At 43.5% G+C, this 14,569-nt stretch overlaps 1 protein-coding gene across 1 annotated transcript in view; it reads right to left on the bottom strand.

Moving 5' to 3' along the window:
* BAIAP3 (BAI1 associated protein 3) overlaps nt 1-14,107 on the bottom strand; it is a 417,423-nt gene extending 403,316 nt beyond the window's left edge. The window contains exon 1 of the mRNA XM_088452009.1: nt 14,088-14,107. The gene's annotated coding sequence lies outside the window, so the exon portion shown is untranslated. The remainder of the gene's footprint in view (nt 1-14,087) is intronic.
* Nucleotides 14,108-14,569: the final 462 nt, after the last annotated feature.

The raw sequence follows: 14,569 nt of genomic DNA on the forward strand, positions 1-14,569 counted from the left end.
CGATTAAAAAGTACGGCACCCATTTGTTTAGGTTTGGGGGCAGCAACTTGCGCAGTAGCGTCAGGTCCTTCCACGGAGGCAATGAAGCACTTAGGTAGATGGTAGTCTTTGCCTTGCAAGCATTATATAAGGGGCGATAAATTGCAGAAGTAGTGGCGCTCCTGGCGAGTTTGTGCTTTGGAAATCCCAGTGCCTTATGCTACCCGCCGCTAGGAGGGATTGGAGTTCTTTTCACCTTTGCCCTCAAATAAAGAGGTTTGGTGTTGTTCACCTCCATCTGGGTCACCCAAACAACTCAGTTCCCCCCCCCCCCCGTTTTTGTCTGTTTGAGTTTGTATTATTATATTATATTAATGCTTATGTTATATGAATTTTTCACATCACAGAATTGTTGAAGTTAGAATGCTGGGTGTGGATTGTTGGGCATTCTTTGATGTACCGGGCTCGCAGGCATAACTGTGCCGCCTTACCCCCTTTTAAGGTCCATTGGATTGGCTAAAGAGGTTTTTAAGTGGAGTGACCTTTTGGACCTTCTTTGGCAGTCTACGAGCAAGTGGGGGACCCCTGACTGTATGGTCGTGCACTTAGGTGGTAATGACCTTGGCACGTGTAAAGGGGGTTGAACTAATAATCGCCATTAACCCTAGACAGAGTTAGGAGGAAGCAGAACGCTGCAGTGTCTAGGTTTGTGATTTGTTTAGATGGTCGTGTTATCAAGCACCCTCGTCTCCGCTATGAGGCGGTGCATTTTTATAGGCCAGATGGAATGCACCTCACCGAGCAAGGTTTTTGAGTTGTTTGTTTTTTGTCACGGATATCCTGACTTCGTTGGAATAGTTTGGAGGGGCTAGGTTTTTTCCTTTGGTGGCGTTACATGGCCATTTTGTCCATGTCGTTGGTGGAAAGCAGTGCTCCTCGGCGGCTCAATTTAGCGCAGCGGAGCTTGGCTAGCATTTCCCCTTTGAGAGAGGTGAGTCGGTTGCTACTTTACGGGAGAACCAGGTCTTCATCTTAAGGAGGGACCAGCACTGTGCCAGTTAAGGGGAGGTGGTACTACCCGGGATGGCTTGCGCACGGGGCGGAAAAACTCCACCCCATTTTGGTAAAGCGAACAATTATTATGAGCTGTAGACCGAGGTAGCACTGCTTTTTCGCCACCATGACTAACTAATTCAATTTCTAATCCTATCTAAATAAATTTGGCTGTGACCTCTTTTTTCCAATTCTATACAGTTGTCTGTGTCTTATTTATTAGTGAAGTTAAGCTTAAGAGTGGTGTTTAAAATAATAAAACTATGGGTGACTTAAAATATTCGAATGCTTGAATAAGATTGAGAAGATATAAGCACCCTGTTTTTTATTTGGTACAGTACTAGTTAGAGCTGTTTTTTGTTGATGGTTATAATTGGTAGAGGTCAGTTGCCAATCATTATGTGTTAACCTATTAGCTGCCCTGCCGAGGCGGGGTTTAGCAGTGGTATATTAAGGCTGGGGGAGGAGTCAACTGCCTCTTTCCAGTTTGTGATCCCACCCACCCACCCAGCATATTAAGAGATTGGTTTGTACCAATATTTACTTGTGGGAGACATTGGTTTATACCAATATTTATTCGATTGAGACATTGGTTTGTACCAATATTTATTCGTTGTGAGAAATTGGTTTATACTAGGGGTGTGCACTGGCCACTTTTCGTGTTTTGTGTTTTGGTTTTGGATCTGGATCTTTCTTCGTGTTTTGGATCTGGATTGGTTTTGCCAAAACCACCCTTCCGTGTTTTGGGTTCTGGGTTTTGTGTTTTGGATCTGTATTTTTTTGAAAAAAAAGCATAAAAACAGCTAAAATCACAGAATTTGTAAGTTTTTCTGCTCCTATGATATTATTAACTAGGGGTGAGCGGGTTCGGATTTCTGAAATCCGAACCCCCCCGAGCCCCCCCGATCCAAGGCAGATCCGAGTCAGGCTCGACTTTTCCCGCCTGACTCGGATTTTGAAATCGAGGCAAAATGTCATCATCCCGCCTTCCGAGTCTCGCGGGTTTTGGATCCTATATAAGGTACCCGCGTCGGCGCCATTTTCTCACTCGGCTGTGGACAGTGAAGAGGGAGGGTGGGAGTTAGGGCTGGCTGGGCTGTGTAGTGTAGTGTAGTGCAGAGTAGTGTTGTGCTGTGCTGTGCTGTGCTGCGCTGTGCTGCTGTTGTCCACTACTTCAAAGTCCATAGGGGCTGGCTGTGTTGTGCTGTGCTGCTGTTGTTAATAGGGGCTGTGTCCACTACTTCAAAGTCCATAGGGGCTGGCTGGACTGTGTTGTGCAGTCAGTTGTCCATAGGGGCTGTGTCCACTCCAAAGTCCTGTGCAGTGTCCCAGTCCTAAAGGGGTGCTGTAGTGTTGTCCAGGGGGTGCTCTGTCCGTCAGGGGTGCTCCCCCTAAGTGCTAAAAAAAATAATATTTTTTCTGTGTTTGTGAATTGTGTGCGCAGTAGCCGCACGTGCATCAACAAAGTAGTGCCAAGCGTGCGCCTGTTCATAAGTAAAGGGCCGTCTGGCTTGACCGTTAAAGGGTGCTGTAACCCCCAAAGTACACTCCAAACCAAATAACAAAATATTTTCTGTGTTTGTGAATTGTGTGCGCAGTAGCCGCACGTGAATCAACAAAGTAGTGCCAAGCGTGCGCATGTGTCAGAAGTAAAGGGCCGGCTGGCTTGACTGTTAAAGGGTGCTGTAACCCCCAAAGTACACTCCAGTCCAAACCAAATAAAAAAATATTTTCTGTGTTTGTGAATTGTGTGCGCAGTAGCCGCACATGCATCAACAAAGTAGTGCCAAGCGTGCGCCTGTGTCATAAGTCAAGGGCCGGTTTGGACATCTGGTCCGGACTGAAGGACGTGCCAACAATTTCTGACAAGTCTACTGTCACTGCATATGATACTGTCCTCAAAGCAGCAGCGACAAGCGTGCGTCTGTCTGTTAAAGGGTGGTGTAACCCTCAAAGTGCGCTCCACAAACAATAAAAAAATTCTTCTTTTTTTTCTGTCTTTGTGAAATGTGTGGGCTGTAGCCGTACCTGCATCCTTAAAGCAGCAGCGACAAGCGTGCGTCTGTCTGTTAAAGGATTACATCGGTGACAGCATCCAAGTAGGCATGTCACACAGTCCGTACCTGTACTGGCAGGAAAAAGAAGCAATTTGGAGGTCCCTGTACAAACTGGCTCTATTTTATCTGAGTTGCCCCCCCTCCAGTGTGTACTCCGAAAGAGTGTTTAGTGCAGCTGGGAACCTTGTCAGCGAAAGGCGTAGGAGGTTGCTTCCACAAAATGTGGAGAAGATGATGTTCATAAAATTAATTATCAACTCTTCCAGGAAGACCAGCCTCCAGAACGTACAGAGGGACCTGTGGTTGTGGATTCCAGCAGGGACGAATTAATACTCTGTGAGGATGAGGATGTACACAACACTGAAGAGGGTGAGGAATCGGTGGATGAGGAGGATGAGGATGACATCTTGCCTCCGTAGAGCCAGTTTGTGCAGGGACAGATTAATTGCCAGCTTGTTTTGTGGGGGCCCAAACGAACCAATCATTTCAGCCACAGTCGTGTGGCAGACCCTGGCGCTGAAATGATTGGTTTGTTAAAGTGTGCATGTCCTGTTTATACAACATAAGGGTGGGTGGGAGGGCCCAAGGACAATTCCATCTTGCACCTCTTTTTTTTCTTTGAATTATGTACTGTTTGGGGCCTAGTTTTTCAAACTGCCATCCTGTATGCCACTGCAGTGTCACTCCTAGATGGACCACGTGTTTGTGCCGCCCACTCGTATCTCTTAGCATAGTCATCCAGCTACCTCGGTGCAACCTTTTGGATATAAAAACACTATTGTGAGGTGTGAGGTGTTCAGAATAGACTGGAAATGAGTGGAAATTAAGGTTATTGAGGTTAATAATAGCATAGGAGCAGAAAAACACACAAATTCTGTGATTTTAGCTGTTTTTATGCTTTTTTAAAAAAAAATACAGATCCAAAACACAAAACCCAGAACCCAAAACACGGAAGGGTGGTTTTGGCAAAACCAATCCAGATCCAAAACACGAAGAAAGATCCAGATCCAAAACCAAAACACAAAACACGAAAAGTGGCCGGTGCACACCCCTATTATTAACCTTAATAACCTTAATTTCCACTCATTTCCAGTCTATTCTGAACACCTCACACCTCACAATAGTGTTTTTATGTCCAGAAGGTTGCACCGAGGTAGCTGGATGACTATGCTAAGCGTGCCGTATAAGGGAGGATGTTCCTAGGTGGTTAAAGTCCCTACCCCTACTTATTCCACCTTTACATATGGTACATATGGCAAGACAGTTGTTGTCTGGATTTGGATAGAAATATTGCCAAACCAAAGAGGTGGAATGTTTGGTCTTCTGCCCAGGCATGACCGTGATGGGCTTTTTCATCCCACGGACAACAACTGTCTCCCCCGGAGCCTGATTTAAACAAACCACATCACCATCAGAATCCTCCTCGCCAACTTCCTCCTCAGCGTCAGCTACACCAGTATCCTCATCCTGTTGTACTTCAACAGTGACATCTTCAATTTGCATATCAGCAAGTGGACTGTGGGTGCTCATTTCAGCACTTGCAGGGGGTGTGCAAATGGTGGAAAGAGCCACCTCTTCCCGTCCAGTGCTGGGAAGGTCAGGCATCGCAACCACCACCACACTTGGACTCTCCTTGGGGATTTGTGATATCTTCTTAGAAAGCACAGTTCTTCGCTGTGCTTTTGCCAGCTTAACTCTTTTGATTTTTTTAGCGGGAGGAGGGCTTCCATCGTCATGTGAAGCTGAACCACTAGTCATGAACATACTAGGGATCGACCTTAGCCGTTCCTTGCCACTCCGTGTCGTAAATGGCATATTGGCAAATTTACGTTTCTCTTCAGATGATTTAAATGTTTTTTTCAAGGTCATTTTCCTGAACGTTGTCATTTGGGATTGTTTGTGCCCTCTACTATGACATTGGGCATCGGCCTTGGCAGACGACGTTGATGGCATGTTATCGTCTATGTCATGACTAGTGGCAGCATCTTCAGCACTAGGAGGAAGTGGTTCTTGATCTTTCTCTATTTTATTTTTATCGGAGAAAGTTTGGTCCTCCATTTATGTTATATCGATTTCATATATACGTGCGGCTAAACACAGAAAATATTTTTTTATTTTTGCTGGAGAGTAGTGCACTTTGTGGGTTACACCACCCTTTAAGAAATGAGCCAGTCGGCTCTTTACTTATGGGACACAGGCGCACGCTTGGCACTGCTCCTTTGTTGATGCACGTGTGGCTACTGCGCACACAATTCACAAACACAGAAAAAATATTTTGTTATTTGGTTTGGAGTGTACTTTGGGGGTTACAGCACCCTTTAACGGTCAAGCCAGCCGGCCCTTTACTTATGACACAGGCGCACGCTTGGCACTACTTTGTTGATGCACGTGCGGCTACTGCGCACACAATTCACAAACACAGAAAATATATATTTTTTTGGTTTGGACTGGAGTGTACTTTGGGGGTTACAGCACCCTTTAACGGTCAAGCCAGCCGGCCCTTTACTTATGACACAGGCACACGCTTGGCACTACTTTGTTGATGCACGTGCGGCTACTGCGCACACAATTCACAAACACAGAAAATATATATTTTTTTGGTTTGGACTGGAGTGTACTTTGGGGGTTACAGCACCCTTTAACAGTCAAGCCAGCCGGCCCTTTACTTATGACACAGGCGCACGCTTGGCACTACTTTGTTGATGCACGAACGGCTACTGCGCACGCAATTCACAAACACAGAAAATATTTTTTTTTTTGGTTTGGACTGGAGTGTACTTTGGGGAGTTAGAGCACCCTTTAACGGTCAAGCCAGCCGGCCCTTTACTTATGACACAGGCGCACGCTTGGCACTACTTTGTTGATGCACGTGCGGCTACTGCGCACACAATTCACAAACACAGAAAAAATATTTTGTTATTTGGTTTGGAGTGTACTTTGGGGGTTACAGCACCCTTTAACGGTCAAGCCAGCTGGCCCTTTACTTATGACACAGGCGCACGCTTGGCACTACTTTGTTGATGCACGTGCGGCTACTGCGCACACAATTCACAAACACAGAAAATATATCTTTTTTTTGGTTTGGACTGGAGTGTACTATGGGGGTTACAGCACCCTTTAACGGTCAAGCCAGCCGGCCCTTTACTTATGACACAGGCGCACGCTTGGCACTACTTTGTTGATGCACGTGCGGCTACTGTGCACACAATTCACAAACACAGAAAAAATATTTTGTTATTTGGTTTGGAGTGTACTTTGGGGGTTACAGCACCCTTTAACGGTCAAGCCAGCTGGCCCTTTACTTATGACACAGGTGCACGCTTGGCACTACTTTGTTGATGCACGTGCGGCTACTGCGTACACAATTCACAAACACAGAAAAAATATTTTGTTATTTGGTTTGGAGTGTACTTTGGGGGTTACAGCACCCTTTAACGGTCAAGCCAGCCGGCCCTTTACTTATGACACAGGCGCACGCTTGGCACTACTTTGTTGATGCACGTGCGGCTACTGCGCACACAATTCACAAACACAGAAAATTATTTTTTTTTTGGTTTGGACTGGAGTGTACTTTGGGGGTTACAGCACCCTTTAACGGTCAAGCCAGCCGGCCCTTTACTTATGACACAGGCGCACGCTTGGCACTACTTTGTTGATTCACGTGCGGCTACTGCGCACACAATTCACAAACACAGAAAATATATATTTTTTTGGTTTGGACTGGAGTGTACTTTGGGGGTTACAGCACCCTTTAACGGTCAAGCCAGCCGGCCCTTTACTTATGACACAGGCGCACGCTTGGCACTACTTTGTTGATGCACGTACGGCTACTGCGCACACAATTCACAAACACAGAAAATATATTTTTTTTTTGGTTTGGACTGGAGTGTACTTTGGGGGTTACAGCACCCTTTAACGGTCAAGCCAGCCGGCCCTTTACTTATGACACAGGTGCACGCTTGGCACTACTTTGTTGATGCACGTGCGGCTACTGCGCACACAATTCACAAACACAGAAAAAATATTTTGTTATTTGGCTTGGAGTGTACTTTGGGGGTTACAGCACCCTTTGACGGTCAAGCCAGCCGGCCCTTTACTTATGACACAGGCGCACGCTTGGCACTACTTTGTAGATGCACGTGCGGCTACTGCGCACACAATTCACAAACACAGAAAAAATTTTTTTTTTTGGTTTGGACTGGAGTGTACTTTGGGGGTTACAGCACCCTTTAACGGTCAAGCCAGCCGGCCCTTTACTTATGACACAGGCGCACGCTTGGCACTACTTTGTTGATGCACGTGCGGCTACTGCGCACACAATTCACAAACACAGAAAATTTTTTATTTTTTTAGCACTTGGGGGGAGCACCCCTGATGGACAGAGCACCCCCTGGACAACACTACAGCACCCCTTTAGGACTGGGACACTGCACAGGACTTTGGAGTGGACACAGCCCCTATGGAGAACTGACTGCACAACACAGTCCAGCCAGCCCCTATGGACTTTGAAGTAGTGGACACAGCCCCTATTAACAACAGCAGCACAGCACAACACAGCCAGCCCCTATGGACTTTGAAGTAGTGGACAACAGCAGCACAGCGCAGCACAGCACAGCACAACACTACTCTGCACTACACTACACTACACTACACAGCCCAGCCAGCCCTAACTCCCACCCTCCCTCTTCACTGTCCACAGCCGAGTGAGAAAATGGCGCCGACGCGGGTACCTTATATAGGATCCAAAAACCGCGAGACCCGGAAGGCGGGATGATGACGTTTTGCCTCGATTTCAGATCCGAGTCAGGCGGGAAAAGTCGAGCCTGACTCGGATCTGACTCGGATCGGGGGGTCTCGGGGGGGTTCGGATTTCAGAAATGGGAACCCGCTCACCCCTAGTTTATACCAATATTTATTCGTTGTGAGAAATTGGTTTATACCAATATTTATTCATGTGAGACATTGGTTTGTACCAATATTTATTCGTTGTGAGAATTTGGTTTGTACCAATATTTATTGGTTGAGAGAAATTGGTTTGTACCAATATTTATTCGTTGTGAGAAATTGGTTTGTACCAATATTTATTCGTTGTGAGAAATTGGTTTGTTCCATTATTTATTCGTTGTGAGAAATTGGTTTGTACCAATATTTATTCGTTGTGAGAAATTGGTTTGTACCAATATTTATTCGTTGTGAGAAATTGGTTTGTACCATTATTTATTCGTTGTGAGAAATTGGTTTGTACCAATATGTATTAGTTGGAATATATTATGTTCTTTTCCAGCAGGTGAGGCGCAGCATGCGGAAAGCAGTGCTCCTCGGTGGCTCAATTTAGCGCAGCGGAGCTTGGCTAGCATTTCCCATTTGAGAGAGGCGAGTCGGTTGCTACTTTACGGGAGAACCAGGTCTTCATCTTAAGGAGGGACCAGCACTGTGCCAGTTAAGGGGAGGTGGTACTACCCGGGATGACTTGCGCACGGGGTGGAAAAACTCCACCCCATTTTGGTAAAGCGAACAATTATTATGAGCTGTAGACCGAGTTAGCACTGCTTTTTCGCCACCATGACTAATTCAATTTCTAATCCTATCTAAATAAATTTGGCTGTGACCTCTTTTTTCCAATTCTATATAGTTGTCTGTGTCTTATTTATTAGTGAAGTTAAGCTTAAGAGTGGTGTTTAAAATAATAAAACTATGGGTGACTTATTGTTTTTCTTTTCTTGAGGGGAATATCAAGACAATTTTTAGATCTTAAGAAAGCGCCGGAACCAACCTATTTCTTTGAAAACAAAGGAACAGGGAGCGCTACTTTGTATAGCAATAATGAACCTGAATAGGTTGAAAATTAGATGATTTAATATCTTGATAGATTATAATAAACACATAAATTAAAAAATTATCTAAGAATATATGGACATAATATAGTACATTGACACTGGTAATGGACCAATTAATCAACAGTTGATAGAATAATATACATGCATGAATTATAGTAAATAATAATGATAAATGAATCTGATTATTGGTAATCAATCTAATAAGACATGTGCTTAATAGTCACAGTTCATCCCGGCCGGGAAACAAAAAATAGTGTGAATAAAGAGGTATACCTCTTGCGTAACTTTGGCGATGATGAGTACTCAGAGATGTGATACCAATTCAGAACAAATGTTAGTAATTCAATGGGAAGCTGTGTCTCATATAGGGATGACCGTGATAATGGTGAACAGCTTAGCACATAAGCATCAGATGTATGCTGTCTGCCAAGGTGAAAAAAGTCATGGCAATGGTCCTGTGTGGAACAGCAAGCCGCCCGGTATAAAGGGTCTCCCGCGACGTGTGTGCCGTGTGTGCCGATGCCCAGCACTGTGGAGCGGTCTCCCACAGCACGAGCACTGGCCATGCAGGTGCTCTGTGTGTAGCGGCAGTCGGGCAGGTGTTCTGAGCGGCAGGAATAGACGTGATGTCTGGAATGTCCTGCCGCATCTGCCGGTCTCCTACACCTATGCAAGAACGTAGTTCTAGGTGACAAAGGAGACCGTGATGTGCGAGTTGCAAGGAAAGTGGATCTGGCAATCAGACCGGTCTGATGATGAGAGTCCTGTCCTAACGCGTTTCTCGGCTCCAAATACTGCCCGTTTCCTCAGAGGCAAAGGCTATTTCTTTGTCTGGATTAATTATGAACCTAATGCAAATAACACATTTGCATAAATGTACCTTCCCCAAGTATAAGTATGAGTTTGGCAGCTACTCACCTCTGCCACCTTCAGCAGTGTATTGAGTAGCTTTACAAGTGGGCGTGGCTATGCCCGTATTTGAACACGTCCCATCTCTAGTGTTGGGGAGCCAGGAAAGGTCTCAGTGGCCATACCTACCTCTGCTAACAGTTGCTTCTCTAGGGATAAACTGTTGTAAAGTTTATAACTATAATTACTGAGATTTATCTACATAGTGCCAGCATGCGAGCCCACAGTGCTTTATTATTGGGAACAAATACAGTAATAAAACCAGGCTGGGTATTAACAGAGAGGTAAGGAGCCTTGCTCACAAGTTTATCATCTATCGCTATCTCCAAACTCACATAACACAGGATTCACCCAAGACATATAGGTTGATTTCCCAAACACATACTGGACACCCCACAATGGTTGCTGCAGTTTGAGGCTGCTGGTATAATGTACATCCCTTTATTTTTTGGTTATCATGGGCCTATTATGTGAGAGGCGGGGCGTACAAAGGCTTGGAGCTCAGTCAGGCACCTTCAGTTGCATTGCTAATCTGGCCCTGTTGTTATTATCCTTTATGTTTTAGGTGTCACAAAGTTTCTGCAGTGCAGTACAGGGTATATACACAACAACAGTAAAAGATGCCATATCAATAGTACAGTAAGTGAAGCTGACATACAGTATCTATGCCACAACACAGAGCAACACACAATAAACTAGGTAGGACACGGAAAAGATCAAGGATTGGAGAACTCAACTGTATCTTGACAGGCAAACCAAGGTGAGTTATGGGGAGGTGAAGACTGTTCAACACTGTTTGTGCCTGTGCCCAGCAAAGGGTTTAAGAGACAATGGGCTCAATCCAATTAGGTGCGAATGGCGAGTAGCGAGTTTGTTTCTTGAAACTCGCACACTTTGCAGCAAAGCACGCTCCCGAGAATCTCCAATCCAATTAAAAATGCCTATTCGCACTACTCGCAGCGGAGGGGTGCGAACTGACTGCCAAATGAGATTTGCGAGAAATGCATGAAAATGTGGGGACTCTGGGGAGGCCATCCTGGACCCCCCAAAATGGATAATTTTGTTAGCAGGACCGTATAGAGGCTGTTTGTGAGCATTAGGAAGGTACTGTAGGTTTTTAAATGGTGTCAAATGGCTGATTTGTGTGGGGTTTTTTTAAATGCAAGAAAATGATTAAAAAAATAACTTTTTTTGCTTAATCTCAAACTAATTAAACGAAAAATGAAAAAAAAAGTAGGAAAAAGGGTGATTTTGGTGTACTTTGAGGGCGACTTGAAAAATTTAAAAAAAAAAAAAGAAGATAAAACAATAATTTTTCAACTAAAAAATTATTGTAATTAACTTTGGGGTGCCTAAACAAACAAAAAAGTTGATTTTGGGGCAATTTGAGGATTTTTTTTTTACCCCAAAAAATGCCATGTAATTATTGGACTAATTAAGCTCATTGGAAACTTCCAAATGCCTAATTAGTCATTGAGGGGGGGTCCAAGGTTCAGAACGGTGTCCCCACATTTTAACATTAAAATAAAGATTTTCCTTTCCATCTCTCACCCTCAGGGAGGTGCGAGTGGAAAGTTGCGAATTCAGACAGACTGATTTAGTGCGAGTTGCTAATTGGATTACAAAATTAATTCGCTATGCGAATACGAAGTGAAACTAGCAACTTGCACCTCGCCATTCGCACCTAATAGGAATGACCCCAAAGAGCAATGAAAGCAAGGCTAGTGCTTGGGATGTTCAATTTGAAGGATATACATCCCACCACTTACCGCATTCATAGCGCCGTTTATTAAAGTCGTATGCATATAGTTTTGCAATTAATACCCATTGGCCAGCATATGCGCGGGGGAACACTGGGAGAGAACCTATTGGGGCCCTCTCTGGGAATTATCCGAAAACATAGGCTTCTATTAGGCGACGCCATCTATAGATGACATTGCCTAGCAGGTGCAATCTCTGGAAAGTTTTGCTTTCCTAATCCTGCTACATATGGCAAATGCCATCTGCCGTTTTCAGAAGATTGACCATATTTTAGCATTAGTACATCCTGCCCACAGACAGAAATATATATGAATAAAATATAGAAAAATACATATGTAAAATAGCCAATAGCCCTCACTTGCCATCCATTACTCCCACTATTACCCAGCCAAGCTGACTCATTTCCAGGTTTTCAGAAGATGCCTTTGCCCCATTGTCTTCAATATTGGAATAAATGACTGCCTTTGCATTCCTCCAGGCATTGCCAGATGCATGCATCACCTGGATAAATGACTCCACTTTGCAGAGACAATGAGCCTTAAATGAATGCATTAGTATGGATCAGTTTACCTACATGAGCAATGGTGACAATTTCAGTGCCTTCCAAGCACCTGTTTCAGAGTCAACAAATCAGTGCTCAGGTTTTATGTATATCTATTTGTCTTATAGACACATCCTGCATTCTATTTTGGCATGACCACAACCTTACATTTCTAGAGTTGAGAGATGTAACCTGTAGGTATAAATAGTAGTACTAGTTATCGCAGAGTCTGCAAATATTTCGGAAGGCTTCACAACAGCCCAATGTAATCTGTGGAAGATAGTGCTGAAACATTTCTATCAATTCTGAGAATACATTTGTTAACAAAAAAAAAAAGGAGCCTAGTTTTATGTTTGACCCCTCTACCACTTTCTCTGGAGACATTGCCAGTTCTAGAAGAAGCAAAACAAAACCCCATTAAAGCCAGGTCTTGTATAAGAACAGCTTTCAAAAATAATGACATTTTCATAATGCAGTCAAGGACACGTGCGTTGTGATATACGTGGATTATCATAAAGGTAAATCAAAGCAGACCCATGTATGTATATAATATCAAATCCAAGAGGAGCTGAAACTCTTGGAAATGTATTTATGCACACTTACATCTAACAGGGGCTTGCTGAATGAATTAGCTCTCTCTACTTTGTTTGCATTCCCTAGGATGATCAACATAAAACAGATCTACCAATATATACCTATTCAAAATTGGTACTGATACAAAAAGATCCAGTTCTAGGTTTTATGGAGTGGAGGCATACAGCTACATATATATGTCAAAAGAAAGTCTGATATTCCATCACCTAGATGTTTTATTTGTGTGTGTGTGTGTGTGTGTGTGTGTGTGTGTGTGTGTGTGTGTGTATATATATATATATATATATATATGTACATACACACACACAAAACAACAGAGTTTTCTAAAGACAATTTCAAAAAAATGCACAAATAATCTCAACCTTAAAAGTTTGGCACAGAAATACTAACGCTCTCATCTCAATGAATAGTCAGTATACGACTGTGATACTCAGCTCAAGCGTTTACTTCTGTCCAGATATTGTGATTAATTCTTCCCAATTAAAATGTAAAATCATTGGCACAGAAGTCTGTTATTATGTTGACGAAATGTGCCAAAGCTCTGCATCATATCCTTTAAAACAGACATTGTTTGTTTGGTCCATCAAAGCAGAAGACGAGAGGACAAGCAAAAAAATTTTATTAATAAAAAAAAAAAAAAAAAGAAACAATCAAAACTCCTCTCCTGAGATAATAGCTCATACTAAAGATAACAGGGAGTCACAGTAATCACACTTTTATTAAATTCTATCAGAGACATGTCACATACATGACAGGGAGCTTCATGACAGCACACAGACCCTAGTCACAGCTCTTAACCCTTTGATCACTGTCTCTGTGTGATAATTGATGTGTGATGAATGGACAAACATGTAGGAAAATAAGGCACTTTCATCTTTGACAACTAGAAAATGAGCCGGGGACACACAGTTGTAATTAGACTATAATGTCCGTTTCAATAACAAAAATGAAGATACAGTAGTTAATGCCATTAGCTTAATTCACTTACTCTTCATTAACTGCCGACTTCCTGTAGGTTGTTTTCAGTAGTAAGAGGGGAATTAAAAACACATCTTCATGTATAACTGTCTGCAAACTTTCATAACCAATAAACAGAACTATATGCAACAAACATAGTGGATGCTATATCTACTGTATCCCAAGTAAAGTGTGAATTATACTAGTTACGTCTGTGTCTTGCTTCTGTCTTTATAAAGTGTGATTGTAGGAAGCAACTCTTTTTTGAAACCTAAAGAATGTCAGACTAAGGATATACAGTATATATAGCAGCATATTTACAGACATCAGCTTAAAAGGGGACTGGATGGAGGACTGTGCATGCAGGGGGACTGTACAGGGGATGCAGGGCTGCCTTACCTGTTGCAGGCTGGATACTGGAGTAGACCAGAGCAGTGAAGCAGCAGCAGCAGCGCTGACTGGAGTTGGTGCTACAGTGAGGGACCAGCTCGGCACAGCAACATCCTCTACCTCCAGCACTCAAGCCCCCTCCGCTCCTTATAAGGGCATGGGTGGGCGGGGGCTCCTGCAGGTTACCGAGTGCCACACAGACTACAATGTAGTCACACTGACTCCACATACAGTATATATACAAGTAACATACAGTATAACTGCTTCTACACATGAGTATGTAATAAGGGTTTGGAGGTGACCAGTACAGCAGTGTAGCAAGAGAATAAAAGGAACACTGATTAAATGTAGTTATTAACTATAATGCTTAGCATGACTGCCTCACATCCATGGGGTCATGGGTTCTGTTCCTGAAGAATAATGTGTGGAGTTTGTATGTTCTCTCCTTTTATGTGGGCTTCCTCTGGGTGCTCCAGTTATCCTGGTAGTTT

The sequence above is a fragment of the Taudactylus pleione genome, unplaced genomic scaffold (assembly GCF_031769625.1).
Source record: "Taudactylus pleione unplaced genomic scaffold, aTauple2 ptg000032l, whole genome shotgun sequence".
Lineage (NCBI taxonomy): Eukaryota > Metazoa > Chordata > Amphibia > Anura > Myobatrachidae > Taudactylus > Taudactylus pleione.